Raw genomic sequence first — 17,338 nt, 5'->3', positions numbered from 1 at the left:
TGGAGGAAAGGGATTTGTCATAGGAATCTTACGTCTCGGTTCCTGTCTTTGCCACCTCTGATGGCTTGCCCAAAGGCTACGGGAAACACTCCAAATTTCCAAACAGTTCCGACAGAACCTGCACTCGGCTTAACTTTTGGCGAATTTCTCAACCTCCTTTCCACGGTGTCGTATGTAGTAAAATGAGAGTGGTCGTCTGGAGGTATCATCTAAATGATCTCATGCCAGCCACGTTTCTAGGCTAATGCACCAAAGCAGTTTGCAGTGTGAGGCCATCTCCCACCTCGACACTTTTCTATTTCACTTTCGGAAGCACACCATCTTCTCATTTCCCCAGGTGAAGTGATGCCAGACCATACCACTTCTCCCCGCTTTCCTCTACAAACATGTAATGAGTACCGGTTATGTGTTAGTTACTGAGGCATAACTTGTAAGACAGAATCTCACATCCTGGTGTTTACTGAACAATGATAAAGATATGCATTAATAATTTGGTAATTGTTCTAAAAGAGGTTTGTTCCAAGTGCAGTGGTAGCAGGGAAGATGAAATAACTAACCAAAAATTGTAAGTGACTGGAGTTAAAGCATCTGCTAAAAAGCCAATGGGAGAAAAGCACAACAAATTGAATAAACACGTGTACAAAGAAATATATATATTCTGAGTAGCAAAAAGTGTAACAAATAGTAAAACAACCCACAGAATGGAAAAAGGTATTTCCAACCACATAAAATCACCAAAAGATAAGTGGCACCTGGAATAAGAAGGAACTTCTATAAATCAGTAAGAAGATTACTATTAACCAGAACAGGTCTCTCTGCTTCCTTCCATTCTTGCCTTGCACTCTGGAATAGATTAAATGACTTTAAATATGTAAGGCACCTGGCCCAGTGCATGAAACATAGCACCACATACACGTGATTGTTATTGATTTTTTATTTCATGTTATTATTCTCAACCCAGTAGCTACAATAATCCTTCTCGAACATACTGTGCTCAAAATTCTCCCATAGGTTTTCACTCAAAATGTAAAAGCCAAAGTCCTTTCATCTGCTTATAAGTCCCTGACCAAGATAGCCCCCCACAGCCTCTCACTTCTCAGGCCTAACCTTCTATTCGCCTTTCCCTGCATAGGTAGCTGTTCTTCTAAGCTTTTTCTTGGAAAACCCTTCTACCAGATGGCACATAGGTCCTCTTTCAAGTGTTTGCTCAAATATTACCTTTTCAGTGTGGCCTGCCCTGGCCATGAGATTTAAAATTGCAAATTACCATGAGCTCCTTGTTCTCTTCCCTGTTTTGTTTTCTTCATAGTCTTTATCACCTTCTAATATGCTATCTAATTATCTTACTTATATTGTTTCTGTGCATCACCCTTTCTAGAATATAAACCATATGTGGATGGAAATTTTTTCCTACCGTATATGAAATGCCTAAAATAGTACCTGGCACATAATAAGCAATAAATGTATTTTTAATGGATACAATAGAAAAAAAGGCAAAAGAAAATAATAGGCAATTGACAAAAAATGGAAACAGGAACAATCAATAAACATGAAAAAGATTCAACCTCTCTAATAATCAAGAAAATGAAAATTAACCATAATTTTACTGCCATCTTATGGCAATAAGACTGACAATACCAAGTGTTGTCAATACCAAGTGGAACAACAAGAATACTCAGACACCACTGGTGGGAGTGAGTTGGTATAATCACTTTGGGGAATAATTTCACAATAATTAGTTGAAGAGATACAAAACCTATAACTGAGTGTTATGGGTTGAACTATAACCCCCCAAATTCATATGTTGAAGTCATAATTCCCACTATCTCAAAATGTGACCTTATATAAAAATAGGATCATTGCAAATGTAATTAGTTAATATGAGGTCATTAGAGTGGGCCCTTGTCTAAGACAACTGATGTCCTTATTAAAAGGAAATATTTAGACACAGAGAAATGTACACAGAGTACGTCATGCAATGATGAGGGCAATAGGGATGACACTTCTACAAGCCAAGGAACAACAAAGACTGCTAGAAAAATCACTAGAAGTTAGGGGAAAGGCATGGATCAGATTCTCTTAGCCCTTAGAAGAAACCAACTCTGCTGACATTTTGATCTCACACTGGTAGCCTCCAGACAGATGAGCTAATACTTTTAATACTGTTTAAATCACTCAGTTTGTGTTGTTTGTTACAGCAACCCTATAAACTAACACTGAGTAATAAATTGATTTGATCATTTGTTCCTCTCTTCTATTAGGATAGCTGTCCCTAGAAACATGAGCCATGGGGGTATAATCTTCCCAGTTCAGATTGCCCAAGAATTAGACATTACCATAACTTTCATCATACTTTATGGTTTCTAGTATTTAAATCATTCACAATTAAAATTCAGGACATTGGAAGTATATATATTAACACCTGTGCATGTATTAATGGCATTTTATAGATTCACACAGGCATGTGCTTGGTTGTATACACATATGAAAATATAAAGAAACTACTGAATTGGGACAAACCATCTCATGACATCCATTTACTCCTACAAAGGTGACATGTATATTTAGGTACACTAAATTAGATTCAAGAAACCATATTAAGATTGGGAAGAAATGACCTTATTTTTCAAAACAGTTAATGCTGAAATAATCACTGGAACCTAGATGAATTTCCATTTATGAGGTCACAAACTTTATTGCCCATCCCTCCAGATTCGAAGAATTTTCGTCATTGTGGGTATGTTCTAGAATGTAGAATTATGTGATTATAAAAGATGCATGTGTTTTCATTTGTTGTAGCTTTGGGAGTTCAGGATTCTGCCATAGTGTATTTGCTGAGGACACAACAGCTGGACAGACCTAGCTGATCCTGCCTAAGGTACTGCATAGCTAACCATTTCTATGTGGTGGGAAAACATGTAGGTTTTCTAAACCAATCCCTTTGCAGAGGTGCAAGTCTACGTATGGAGGGGGCTTGGCAGTGATGTCCTATGGCTGCTGACAGTAGAATTAGCTACAAAGAGAAATCAACCTAAGCATCTGTGATATCAGAAAGGGATTTGGGAATATCTTAATGTGAGTAGCAAGGACATCATATGTAACTGGAAGAGTTAGGACCTCCTACACTGCTTCTTAATGACACAGGCTCTTCTGTGAATAGCTAGATCTTACCAAAGTTAGGTAGTGAAAATGTTTCCTAGAATCTAGAGCTCTGGAGCTATGTTCCCTATCCAGTTCCTTGAAGGAAACATGAAATCAAACAGATGAAAAGGAAGAAAGCATTTCAATTGTCAGGGCACAAGGGACTCATTCCTAATAATCTAGAGGGGATAAGTACTACCTTGCCTGTTTTACTCTTAGTTTTCATAACGTGGGAGCACAGGTGAAAATAATCTCCCCTCAGGGAGTATTCTTTCCTATTCCAAACTTGGCAAGAAAGAAAATGATTTCTTTTCCAAATTAATTCTGAGAACAGATCAACATATTAAAATTCTAATAGTTTGGATATGATCCATCTCTTGTGCTTCTGTTCCTATCAGGCATATTCAGAAGAATTTGGATTTTTTCCAGTCTTTTCTATCTATGCTATGGATATTTCTAAAAAGTGTCTTGTTTTCTATATGGTGGTGTTTAGAACCTCATTCTAAATCAAGCTATAACTTAGATAGAAGCCATTACCAAGTTTTATCTTAGTGGCTATCAGCTTCCATGTATGAGTTACTTACTGTGTGAAAATGGGCATATCCAATACTGCCACCCAGATTTGGAATAAGTTTAATATTGAGGTTTAAAAACAGGTATCCTTTTTGAAAAATAGAACCTAGGGAAGAATTGAATAATAAAGATTTCTAGCCACCTCATCCCTGCCAATAGAGAGCATCTCTGGCACCACTTCTGTGTACCAAATGCTGCTGCTCTCCATTTCAAAGCAAACAAGAAAGAAGTGCTGAAAGTCAGGAATTTTTTTAAGCAGATGGAAACTATTTTATGAGATTAAAATAAATAAGGATTTATTAACATAAATGGTAATAATAATACATTAATAAGATGGTACTAAAACAACAATTATTTTTAAATGAATACCTTAACAGGATTAAGAAATAAAATAAAGTTAAGTATAATAAAAAAGTTGAAACTGGTGAAAAGATATCATAAATGTAGATACTGTATTTTTAATTAGTCTCATTAATGTAAAATCACAAATCAAGTGAAATAAACAAGATAAAAGAGGGCAAAAACAATAGTTAAAGTAGAGTTGAGACTTTGGAAATGTGAGATAAAGAATATGATCATTTTTGAAAACTGGATAACTAACAGAACAACTAAAATAATCATGTTGTATGATACATACATATCATATGTATATGTAATATACATATTGTATATCATGTTGTATGATACATACATATCATATGTATATGTAATATACATATATTACATGTATACATTACAGTATACATGTAAATGTATACTGTGGCTTATTTTATGTCATAAACTACAATAGTTAATAAGGATCTGTCAGTGAACCAAGAAGACAGGTTTCAACCATCAAGGAGCTTTGTTCTGGTGGCTGGACACACAGTAGATAAGTCAATAAATTAAACTACCAAATGCGATGATTTTTCCAAAGGAAATGAACAGTGTGCTATGAGAGATGGGGATCTAGTTAAGAGTGCATGAAACTTTTTCTGTGACAGTGACATTTATTCTGAGACATGAAGGGAGGATGCAGTCATACAAAAACTAGCTAAAGAGTTCAGCAGAGACAATAGTAAGGGTGAAAGTATGAGCAGAAGAATGCTGTGATGGGTGTGTGGCTGGGGTGGAAGGGTGAATACGAGGGTGGCAGGGACCCATGTGAAAGGATCATGCAATGTGAATGGCTTAAATATGGGTGGTGTGGTCTGACTTGCATTTTTAAAGATTTTTACTTTTAAGTAATTTATACATCAAATACAGAGCTCAAACAAGCAACCTCAAGATCAAGAGTTGCATGCTCCACTGACAGAGCCAGTCAGGTGCCCCAGTCTGACTTGCACTTCTAAAAAGCTACTCAACAAGAGTCGTGGGCCAGGCGAATTCTATCAGGCATTTATAGAAGAGTTATTACCTATTCTTCTCAAAGTGTTCTAAAAATAGAAATGGAAGGAAAACTTCCAAATTCATTCAATAATGCCAGCATTACCTTGATTTCAAAACCAGACAAAGACCCCACTAAAAAGGAGAATTACAGGCCAATATCCCTGATGAATATGGATGCAAAAATTCTCAACAAGATCCTGACAAATTGAATTCAACAGTACACTGAAAGAATTATTCATCATGATCAAGTAGAACTTATTCCTGGGCTGCAGGGCTGTCTCAGTATTACAAATCAATCCACGTGATATACCACATTAATAAGAGAAAGGATAAGAACCCAGACTTCAAGCTGTATTACAAAGCTCTAATCATCAAGACAGTATGGTACTGGCACAAAAACAGACACTCAGATCAATGGAACAGAATAGAGAACCCAGAAATGGACCCACAAATGTATGGCCAACTAATCTTTGACAAAACAGGAAAGACTATTCAATGGAATGAAGACAGTCTCTTCAGCTAGGAAAACTGGATAGCGACATGCAGATGTATGAACCTGGACCACTTTCTTACACCATACACAAAAATAAATTCAAAATGGATGAAAGACCTAAATGTAAGACAGGAAGAAAGAAAATCCTTAACGAGAAAGCAGGCAAAAACTTCTTTGACCTTGGCCGCAGCAACTTCTTACTCAACACGTCTCCAGAAGTAAGGGAAACAAAAGCAAAAATGAACTACTGGGACCTCATCAAAATAAAAAGCTTCTGCACAGTGAAGGAAACAATCAGCAAAACTAAAAGGCAACCGACAGAATGGGAGAAGATATTTGCAAATGACATATCAGATAAAGGGTTATATCCAAAATCTATAAAGGACTTATCAAACTCAACACCCAAAAAAACCCAAATAATCCAGTGAGGAAGTGGGCAAAAGACATGAATAGACACTTCTCCAAAGAAGACATCCAGATGGCCAACCGACACATGAAAAGCTGCTCAACATAGCTCATCATCTGGGAAATACAAGTCAAAACCACAATGAGATACCACCTCACACCTTTCAGAATGGCTAATATTAACAACTCAAGAAACAACAGATGTCGGTGAGGATGCAGAGAAAGAGGATCTCTTTTGTACTGCTGGTGGAAATGCAAACTGGTACAGCCACTCTGGAAAAAAGTATGAAGTTTCCTCAAAAATTTAAAAATACAACTACCCTACGGCCCAGCAATTACATTACTAGGTATTTATCCAAGGGATACGGGTATGCTGTTTCAAAGGGGCACATGCACACCAATGTTTATAGCAGTACTATCAACAATAGCCAAATTATGGAAACAGCCCAAATGTCCATTGATGGATAAATGGATAAAGAAGATGTGGTATCTATATCTATATCTATATCTATATCTATATCTATATCTATATCTATATCTATATCTACAGATATAGATATGTGTGTGTATATATGTGTGTGTGTGTATATATATATACACACACACACACACATACACAATGGAGTATTACTCAGCAATAAAAAATAATGAAATCTTGCCATTTGCAGCTATGTGGATGGAACTAGAGGGTATTATGCTAAGCAAAATGAGTCAGTCAGAGAAAGACAAATATCATATGACTTCACTCATATGAGGACTTTAAGATACAAAACAGATGAATATAAGGGAAGAGAAGCAAAAATAATATAAAAACAGGGGTGGGGATAAAACATAAGAGACTCTTGAATATGGAGAACAAACAGAGGGTTACTGAAGGGGTTGTGGGCTAAATGGGTAAGGGGCATTAAGGAATCTACTCCTGAAATCATTGTTGCACTATATGCTAACTAACTTGGATGTAAATTAAAGAAATAAATTAAATGAAAAATTTTTAAAAAGGACAAGAACCATATGATCCTGTCAATAGATGCATAAAAGCATTTGACAAAATATAGCATCTATTTTTTATAAAAACTCTCAACAAAATAGGGATAGATGGAACATACCTCAACATCATAAAGGCCATATATGAAAGACCCACAGCTAATATCATCCCAAATGGGGAAAAACTGAGGGACTTTTCCCTACAGTCAGGAACAAGACAAGGAAGTCCACTGTCACCATTACTATTTAACATAGTACTGGAAGTCTTAGCCTCAGCAATCAGACAACAAAAAGAAATAAAGGGCATACAAATTGTCCAGGAAGAAGTAAAATTTTCTCTATTTGCATATGGCAAAATATTCTATGTTGGAAACCTGAAAGACTTCACACACACACACACAAAAGCCAGAACTGATACATGAATTCAGCAAAGTTGCAGGATGTAAAATCAATGTGTAGAAATTGGTTGCATTTTTATACACCAACAAAGAAGCAGCAGAAAAAAAAATCAAGGAATTGATCCCATTTGCAATTGCAAATACAATTTATTCCTAGATACCTAGAAATAAACCTAACTAAGAGGCCAAGTCTCTGTACTCTGAAAACTATAGGACACTTAATGAAAGAAACTGAAGAGGACACAAAGAAATGGAAAATCATTTCATGCTCAAGGATTGGAAGAACAAGCATTGTTAAAATGTCTCTACTACCTAAAGCAACATACACATTTAATGCAATCCCTACCCAAATACCATCAGTATTTTTCAGAGCTAGAACAAAGAATCCTAAAATTTGTATGGAACCACAAAAGACCCCAAATAGCCAAAGCAACCTTGAAAAAGAAAACAAAACTGGAGGCATCATGATTCCAGATTTCAAGCTATGTTACAAAGCTGTAGTCATCAAGACAGTATGGCACTGGCACAAGAACAGACACATGGATCAATGGAACAGAATAGAAAACCCAGAAATGGACATGCACCTATATGGTCAACTAATCTTCAACAAAGCAGGAAAGAACGTCCAAAAGAAAAAGTCTCTTCAACAAATGGTGTTGGGAAAACTAGACAACAGCATGCAAAAGAATGAAACTGGACCACCTTCTTTCACCATACTGTAAAGTAAATTCAAAATGGATGAAAGACCTAAATGTGAGACAGGAAACCATCAAAATCCTAGAGCAGAACACAGGCAGCAACGTCTTTGACCTCAGCCAGAGCAACTTCTTACTAGACACATCGCTGGAGGCAAGGGAAACAAAAGCAAAAATAAATTATAGGGACCTCATCAAGATAAAAAGCTTCTGCTCAGCAAAGGAAACAATCAATGAAACAAAAAGGCAGCCTATGGAAAAAGATAAGATATTTGCAAATGACATATCTGATAAAGGATTAATGTCCAAAATCTATAAAGATTTATCAAAAACTCAATGCCCAAAAAACAAATAACCCAGTTAAGAAATGGGCAGAAGGGGTGAATAGACACATTTCCAAAGAAGACATCCATTTGGCTAACAGACATATGAAAGGATGCTCAACATCACTCATCATCAGGGAAATACAAATCAAAACCATGATGAGATGCTACCTCACACCTCTCAGGATGGCTAAAATTAACAACACAAGAAACAACAGGGGTTGGCAAGGATGCAGAGTAAGTGAACCCTTTTGCACTGCCGGTGGGAATGCAAACTGGTGCAGCCATTCTGGAGAATAGTATGGAGATTCTTCAAAAAACTAAAAATAGGGGCACCTGGGTGGCTCAATTCGTTAAGCTTCTGACTCTTGATTTTGGCTCAGGTCATGATCTCACAATTTGTGAGATCAAGCCGTGCATCAGGCTCTGCACTGACGGTGTGGAGTCTACTTGGGACTCTCTCTCTCCCACTCTCTGCCCCTCCCCTGCTCACGTGTGTGCATGCTCTCTCTCTCTCTCAAAATAAACAAATAAACTTTAAAAATAAATAAATAAAAGGACGTAATGAAAGAATAAATGTAAAGAGATGCTTACAGAAGGGACTGACAGGAGGGAAATGGACATGAACAACTAAAGTAATGACACAGAATTGGGAGGGGCCTCCAAAAATTCTGATTAAAACTATAGAAGTTATTATAAAGATATCATAGTGGAATTTTTAGAAATGTCTTTTAGTTTACAAATTTCAGAACTTCCTTTAAATATTCTGTTAGGGTCCTGCATGTGAATCCATATGGTTTGAAAAGCTGAGTAAATAATGGAGGACACTTTTAATCAAAACTTCATGGTCCACTTAGCTTTAATTCCCAAGAACTCCATTATTTGCAATATATAATATTATGCAATTTATAATATGTAATATAAAATGTAGTGAAAAATAGTCTCAGGGATCTTCTCATTCATTCAAGCAACTTGCCTCTCTCCAGTACAACGTAATTCTGTAATGTCAGAGGTATTAGAAAATATCCCAAACTGCCTCTTTGTTTTCCATAGAAGGCCAGTTAAGATGACTTCATAAGCCATGCAGTGAGTTCTCCAGCAGGTGGTGATAAAGAGACAGATGTAAATGGCAGTCCTGGCAACCTTATACCATTGAGGGAATGCAGAAATTTTTTTCTTAAAGATTTTCTGGAAATTTCACTTTGTAAGAAACATAATAAGCAGTACAACATAAAGGAATTTGGTCTAAAATACCTCAGATACAGACAGCAAGAAAAAAAAAATCTAGTCTAGGAATGGTTAGGACCCCAAAGAACCAATCAGCCACTTAAAAAGTCATTACTGAAAACGGTAAATAGCAGGATAAGAAAGTCTTGATTATATGGCTTTATATGACATTAGAGTGCTATTGTATGCATTTTTAATAGTTGGAGAATGTATGAGATTGACTTAAGGGGCAGTAGAAGGAAGGAAGGAAGGAAGGAAGGAAGGAAGGAAGGAAGGAAGGAAGGAAGGAAGGAAGGAAGGAAGGAGGATAGTCAATATGTCGCTGTTAGCGCCTAGGGGAACGAAGGTAGCAGGTTAAAGGAACAGGTTGAAGAAAGGTGGATACTATTACTAAAAATCCATCGCTTCTCGGCCTTTTGGCTAAGATCAAGTGTATTACTAAAAATCCAGATGAACAAGAAATGGAACCAGCACACCCACAGTAACTCGGGGCCAGTGAACAAGGTGGAAAAGGTAAGCTAAATGGAATTCACATCATAACCTAAAAGCACAGTGTAGCTGTGATGGTTGGAGAGGACATGGTGGGGAGACTCTCGAAAAAACTGATAGGCAAGCACATTAAATATAATTGATTTCTCTGTTTAATTACAAGAAAGAGGACGCAGAAGAGAATAGGAGTGTGATGGAAATGTCTTACTGTGGTAACTTGGACAATTTGAAATTAGAAGCAAATAATGATTGCTGTTATGTTTTTGTCTAAGAAAAACTGCATTCTGAGAAGATAGGATTAAATCCTTGTCAACAATACAGAAAACTGGTAACTACTGCCATTGTCGTGGGCAGTAGTGCTTTTCTTCAGACCACCTCACCACGCTCACAAATCTCAGACTGTGCCTTCCAAGAGAGCTATAGGGGCTACCGTTGGCATACTGCACTAGTCAACGATCATGTAATGCCTTCTGGACTGGCCTTTATTTCTGGGAGATTCTAGGCATGAGCAAGGGAAGCTGAATATAGTAAGAAACTGACCTCCTATGTCCTCACTTAACTCCAGCAGGTACACATGCTCACCTCTACTCCAAGGCTTGATCCCACCCACCTTGACAGATTAAGGTCTGAGCAGATATTAGTTCTGCAAGAGACACAATGCAAGGGAGATACCGAGTAATTTCTCCCTCCCTATTCTTAATTTGGAAGAGTCAACTGGGTTTAAATATCTTTACATTTTTAGCCCTCCCCATTTCCCATACACACTAGCATTTGTATATTCCTTTTTCTCATGGGTATATCTCTCCCCTGTGGTCTTTTCTTCCAAATCATTACCAACTGAAAAGGACTCTAGGCAAGAATATTCTTTGCCATTTCCCAGCTTTATGGGAAGTTCAGGCAGGTGCTTCAGCTTCTCTGGATCTTGGCCAATATCTCCATCTGTGAAGCTCACAATGGTTGAATTAGGTCGTCATTTCCTGACGGGTGGTTCACGAACCCCTGGCTGTTCAAGACTGTATTCCAGGGCACTCAGTTCAATACAAGTTGAAATGGTATTTGCTTTGATTTATATTTTTAAGTAGTAAATAAAAATCTTTAAAATGTCCTAGTAATGGGACACCTGGGTGGCTTAGTCAGTTAAGCATTCAATTCCTGATTTTGGCTCAAGTCATAATCTCACAGTTCATGAGATCAGGCCCCATGTGGAGCTCCGTGCTGAGGTTGTACAGCCTGCTGGGGATTCTCTGTCACCGCCCCCCACCCCCTGCCCCCGCCTCTGTCTTCCCCAGTGCACACTCTCTTTCTCAAAATAAATAAACATTAAAAAAAATCCTATTAAAACAAGAATATTCGAAAGCCTCCAACTACACAGCAGATGAATATGTGCTGTGCTTAGTGGGAGTCAGATGAGACTGGGAGTAGTTTATCACACCTGCACACAGAAAGCTTTGGCAGTTTTGACTGTTATTTAGAATTAAGTTGTTTTTGATTTTGGTCAGGATATTGACGTTTATGTAGTCAGGGTACTGAATATTTCCTTACCATAAGGATCTCTCATGTTGCCATTTTTTTTAAGTGTATTTATTTTGAGAGAGAGAGAGAGACAGAACACAAGTGGGGTAGGGGCAAAGAGAAAGGGACAGAGAGTTCCAAGCAGGCTCCACACTGTCAGCATAGACCCCAACTCGGGACTCAAACTCATAAACTGTGAGATCATGACCTGAGCCGAGATCAAGAGTGGGGCTTTTAACCAGCTGAGCCACCCAGGCACCCCTCATGTTGCCATTTTATAGCTACTCCACTTCCCTCTCATTCACTCCCCTTCATCCCTGGCAATACCAGCCTGTTCTCCATCTCAAGAATGTTCTGTAAATGAAATCATACAGTATGTAACCATTTGGGATTCACTGTTTTCACTCAGGATAATTCTCTGGAGTTGCAACCAGACTGTTAGATGCATCAACAGTTCATTCCTTTTTATTGCTGAGTAATGTTCCATGGTATGAATGTCCACTTTGTTTAACCACTCACCTGTTGTTTTCACTTTGGGGCTATTACAAAGCTGCTGTGAACAGTTATGGTCAGATTTTTGAGTTAACATAAGTTTTCATTTCTCTGGTATAACCACCTAAGAGTGCAATTGCTGGGTCTATTGTAATTTCACGTGTAAGTTTTTAAGAAACTATCAAACTGTTTTCCAGAGTGGCTGTATCATTTTACGTTTGTACCAGCAATGCAGGAATGATCCAGTGTTCCACATCCTTGCCAGCATTTAGTGTTGTCACTATTTTTTGTTTCTAATTTTAGTTATTCTGACTGGTGTATGGTGATGTCTCATGGTGCCTATAATTTCCATTTCCCCAATGGCTTATTGATGTTGAACATCTTTCCATGTGTTTATTTGCCCTTTGTATAGGGCCTTCTCACCAAAAATAAATACAGGTAACTATGTGAGGTGATGGGCAATAGCTGTATTAATTAACTTGACTGCAGCAATCATTTCACAATATGTACATATACCAAATCATCACATTGTACTCTTTAAATATATCCAATTTTGTCAATTATACTTCAAAAAAAATGAGCAAACTAAAACATTACCAGTACACCACTAAATTTAGAAATAGTTTTGTTTCTGCTTCCTTTTTGCTAATTTTGAGAGCAGAAAACATGATTTTTACTTCTTATATTTTCCCACAGCACTTTCTACAGAGCTAGTCATAAAAAGTAGGCATACCTAACAAGTACACATGAATCAATTGATAGATTGTGAAAGCACTGAGGGAGTCATCAGAAATCATAAGTGATGGAAGAAGCTTGGATTTGAAAATCATAAAATGTTCTCTTTCTTTTTTACCATCAATATTCTGGTTTTAGCTTCAATATTTCAGACTTAAAGATCACTGAAGGAAAACATTCAACAGCGCTCTGAAGATGTGTTCAGGAGGTTATGCATAAGCTATTCTCTGTTCTTCACATGGATATTTTCATCTTGGAACCTAAATGGCCTGAGGCTGCACTATTTAATTTTTATTTGTTTTTTTAGTGATCTTTATTTACTCTAGAAGTTCATTCTTTTAAAAAAATTTTTTTAATGTTTACTTATTTTTGAGAGAGAGACAGACAGTGAGCAGGGGAGGGGCAGAGAGAGAGAGGGAGACACAGAATCCGAAGGAGGCTCCAGGCTCTGAGCTGTCAGCACAGAGCCTGATGCAGGGCTGAAACCCACGAACTGTGAGATCATGACCTGAGCCAAAGTTGGACGCTTAACCGACTGAGCCACCCAGGCGCCCCACTAGCAATTCATTCTTAAAGCTAGGCAGTTAATTCCTTAACCTGCTGTATTTTGTTCAAAAGATCTCGTAGCAAATAATATTTTTTCTTGAAGAATGGAGTCATGTCTTATCCAGTAACGGGCAGTTTGTACCATGTTTAAGTGTTTCCAGTTTCATCATCCTTCACAGTACTATTTTATTTTATTTTATTTTATTTTATTTTATTTTATTTTATATTTTTATATTTCAGTCTTGAAGACTTTATTGGATTCGCATCCTACTCCATTAACTCCCACCTCCCTTGGGCTCTTTCATGACACAAATGGGAGAAAAATGTGGATGGAGATAAAGGTAAGAATGAATGTGTGAAATTGATCCTTTTCCTTAATCAACAAGTTAGGCTCATTTACATGTAATGATACAACACATATATCTGCTCTGATTTTTGTAGTTTTTAAAAATATCTTTTCCTATACAGTAAGCTTTATTTTTTTATGTGGTCTTCATATATTTAGAAAGGCTTATATATTTTTTATTCACTGGTTGACTTTATATTTGTGATATTATGTAATTTTCTTGGTTACCAATTTTTTAACAGTTCCTGTTAGTTTCCTACTAGGAAAACATTGATAAAATAGTCATGTTCAGACCTCTGTCTGATATTTTGAACTTCAATGTATGGCTTTAATATATCCTTATTAAATTCCATCGTTGGATTTTCCCCATTTATCTAGCATTTTGAGATAATTTTATATTTTGATAAAAGCATGAACATTTGTGTTCTATGTTATTTCCGGAGATGTGTTTCACTATTATTTTGATACTGAGAAGCACTGTCACCCTTCTAGAACCAAGCACTATGTTTTACATCAAATAATTCCAGAAATGACCTGGTTTCCCTTAACAGCTTGTAGAAAACTTAAGGCCCAATATTTTGTTCATTTAATACAGGCAGACCCATCACAATGATATACACTTTTATTTTAGTTCCACTTTTTTATTCAGATCCATTTTAATTCATGCAATTTTATCATATTCTATTTATCATTGTAAGTCACCTATAATTCTTTCTGCAATAATGTTCTTCTTCCCAGCTTTTGAAAACCCCCAAATCTGATGCTCATAGAAATTAACTCAATGTTAATAAACACATGGAACTTCTTGAACAATACAGTTAAACACATCAAGCTTTTATTAAGATTTTCTTTGGTAAGGCGCCTGGGTGGCTCAGTCTGTTCAGTGTCCGACTTCAGCTCAGGTCATGATCTCACAACTTGTGAGTTTGAGCCCCGCATCGCATCGGGCTCTGTGCTGACAGCTCAGAGCCTGGAGCCTGTTTTGGATTCTGTGTCTCCTTCTCTCTCTGCTCCTCCCCCGCTCACACTCTGTCTCTCTCTCAAAAATAAACATTAAACAACAACAAAAAGTTACCTCTATATTTTTAGTTCTCATTCATTCATTCAGTCATTCATTCCTGCACGTAAGTTCAGTTAATTTGAGGTTTTAGTTTTCCTGACATAATTATCACCAGTCTTTATATTTATCTGCCTCATAGGGACCTTGGCCATCTTTGGTATAAGCCCTTTTAATATTAGAGCTCAAGAGAGTTTGCTATGAACTACAGAAATTTCATTCAATGCCTCACCCTTCCCTTTCTCAGTGAAGCCTGTGTGTGCATCGTTAGAATTTTCTTTCCATCCTATGGTCCAATCTCCCTCTTGTAGATATTCAGGCAACTGGGCCATTGCCATCAGTAAACTTTATGAAGTCTTATTTCTCCTATTTCCTATCCAGTTTTGTTTTTCTTAATACAAATCTGTGATAACACAATTTACATACAAGATATTTTACATGCAAAGGTAAGAAACAAGAAACAGTATTAATAGTGTCATCCAATATACAAAAATGTGGGTCATATTTATTTTGCCGATTATATTTGAATACATTGGTTCCATTGTAACATGTTTTCCTTAATAATTTCAAACCTTAATTGGGAAAAAAATCTTAGATAAAAAAATCTTGTTAGTTAGAATTAAAGAAGAAGTATCTTAACTTTATTTTTTAAAAGGATATTGTTAAATTTCTACATTGCCATAGACTCACTGCAGAGATTATAATAGCTATATAATCTGAAGTGTTTTGTTATTGCCAATGCACTTTCATGCAAAATAAATTCTCTATAAATATTCTCAGAAATATTCTGAATGGCTTTTCTACTTCTTTGCTTCTACTTACCTTTTGTTTAACTTTAGCCTGAGGGCCTAATAGATAATCATAGCCAAAGTGAAAGTTAAAAATTAACTCTGAACTAGTTTGTCACCTGCCTCTACCAAGGGATTTGCAAAGTTATAACTTGTTCAGCTCCTGGGAGCTGAGTTAATTATGGCAAATCACACTAATTAAATTATTCACTAGGTCTTGAGGAAAAACAATCTATTACGTTGTAGAATGCATTGTGGATTTGCCTTAAGACTCCCAGCTTGTTGTTCCCTGTTCAGGAAATGCCTATTTAGACATTTAGTTTAAGTGAGAACAGTATGGTGAAGCTGAAGATTTGATGTTCTTTAGGCCCCCCGGGGCTTTTAATTCAATTCCCATTTGTTGCACACTTGCTATGAGCAAATCCTAGTGTTACACCCTGTGTCCTCAGACGTTACAGATAAAAACCTGATGTAAGAAACATATATATATATAGAATTATAGTACAAGGCAAACAAAAAATATATATAACTGGAAAATAAGGAAGAAAATGAGATGGACTCTGACAGGCTTAAATAAAGCTTCATAGAGGCAGAGAAGGAAGATTAAAGCCGAGTTTTAAAGGGGCAAAACTTATACACGCAAAGATGGGAATGCAACAAAGGGCACTTGAAGTAGGCGACAGGGTGACTAAGACACAGAGGGAAGAATGTGCGTAGCCCTTTCAGAGAGCACACAAGTTAAGCTAAGGTAGCAGGTGAAGTCTTGAGCTGCGTGGCAACCCTGGGTTCTCTTAACACAGCGCTCGATGCGTTTTTTGTTTAGCTGCTTGTTCAGTTGCTTGAATCATGGAGAACAGCAATCATTCAGGAAAACTTGCCAGGCACTGGGCAGCTCTGAGCTTGCCTCTGTGCAGGAGCTAGTCTGTAGTGAGAAGACACTGCTCTACATTTCTTGCTCCAGGATGGGGATGGAGACAGCAATCCAACCTGTAAGGACCTGTGCATACACGCATGCGAGCGCGACACACACACACACACACACACACACACACACACACACACACATATGCATGCACGCACTTTTGTGAGGTCTTCCAGCCTAGGGGCAAGTCTGTCTGGGTTAAAATCCTAGCTCTGCCCCTTACTAGTTGTGCAAACTTGGGCAATCTATTTCACCCTTCCTAAGGCTTACTTCCTCCTTGAGAAAGGACCATGATAACATAACACCTACTTTGCAGGAATGATGTGAGGATTAAATGTGAATTAATGCACATACATTAACCAGGATTGCATTATACAGCACCTTTGTGCAATTTGGAAAGTTTTAACCCTCTCTCCAGACCTCTCCACAACCTTTTGCCAGGGCACTCAGATCAATGAGTGGAGATGAAGACATTTTCAGTCCCTTGCTGCCTTCATACAAGCAGCCCTCTGCAAGGTGCAACCTGCACAACTGTACACAGAAATCCTGGAGAAAGGACTTAGCATAATGCTTTGCTATAACAAGATTTCAGTAAACATGGGACATCATTATAATTATTAGGCGGCAAACCACTGCAAAACACAGTGTTGAGGCTCCGTTGGAGACTACCTGGTTAAGCCGGTTATGAAAAGAGACTGCTGTATTCACAATCCACCCCTAAGTCTTAGGAAAGCCTTCAAAATACAGAATTGGAAAGCGTAGCAATAGGCCTCCATTCCTGTGTGACTCTCCTCCCACTAGATGGTGCTGTGTTTCAATGCAGGCTCAGCTTCCGCTTGTTTTG

General features: G+C 37.4%; 1 protein-coding gene across 1 annotated transcript in view; it reads left to right on the top strand.

The window, feature by feature from the left end:
* Positions 1–15: 15 nt before the first annotated feature.
* The window catches only part of ASB15 (ankyrin repeat and SOCS box containing 15), a 60,149-nt gene continuing 42,826 nt past the window's right edge, over positions 16–17,338 (top strand). The window contains exons 1-3 of the mRNA XM_027075385.2: positions 16–337; positions 2,800–2,878; positions 13,622–13,722. The gene's annotated coding sequence lies outside the window, so the exon portion shown is untranslated. The remainder of the gene's footprint in view (positions 338–2,799; positions 2,879–13,621; positions 13,723–17,338) is intronic.

The sequence above is a fragment of the Acinonyx jubatus genome, chromosome A2, assembly GCF_027475565.1.
Source record: "Acinonyx jubatus isolate Ajub_Pintada_27869175 chromosome A2, VMU_Ajub_asm_v1.0, whole genome shotgun sequence".
NCBI lineage: Eukaryota > Metazoa > Chordata > Mammalia > Carnivora > Felidae > Acinonyx > Acinonyx jubatus.
The sequence above is the reverse complement of the archived record's forward strand: the minus strand, read 5'-3'. Positions and strand labels throughout refer to the sequence as shown.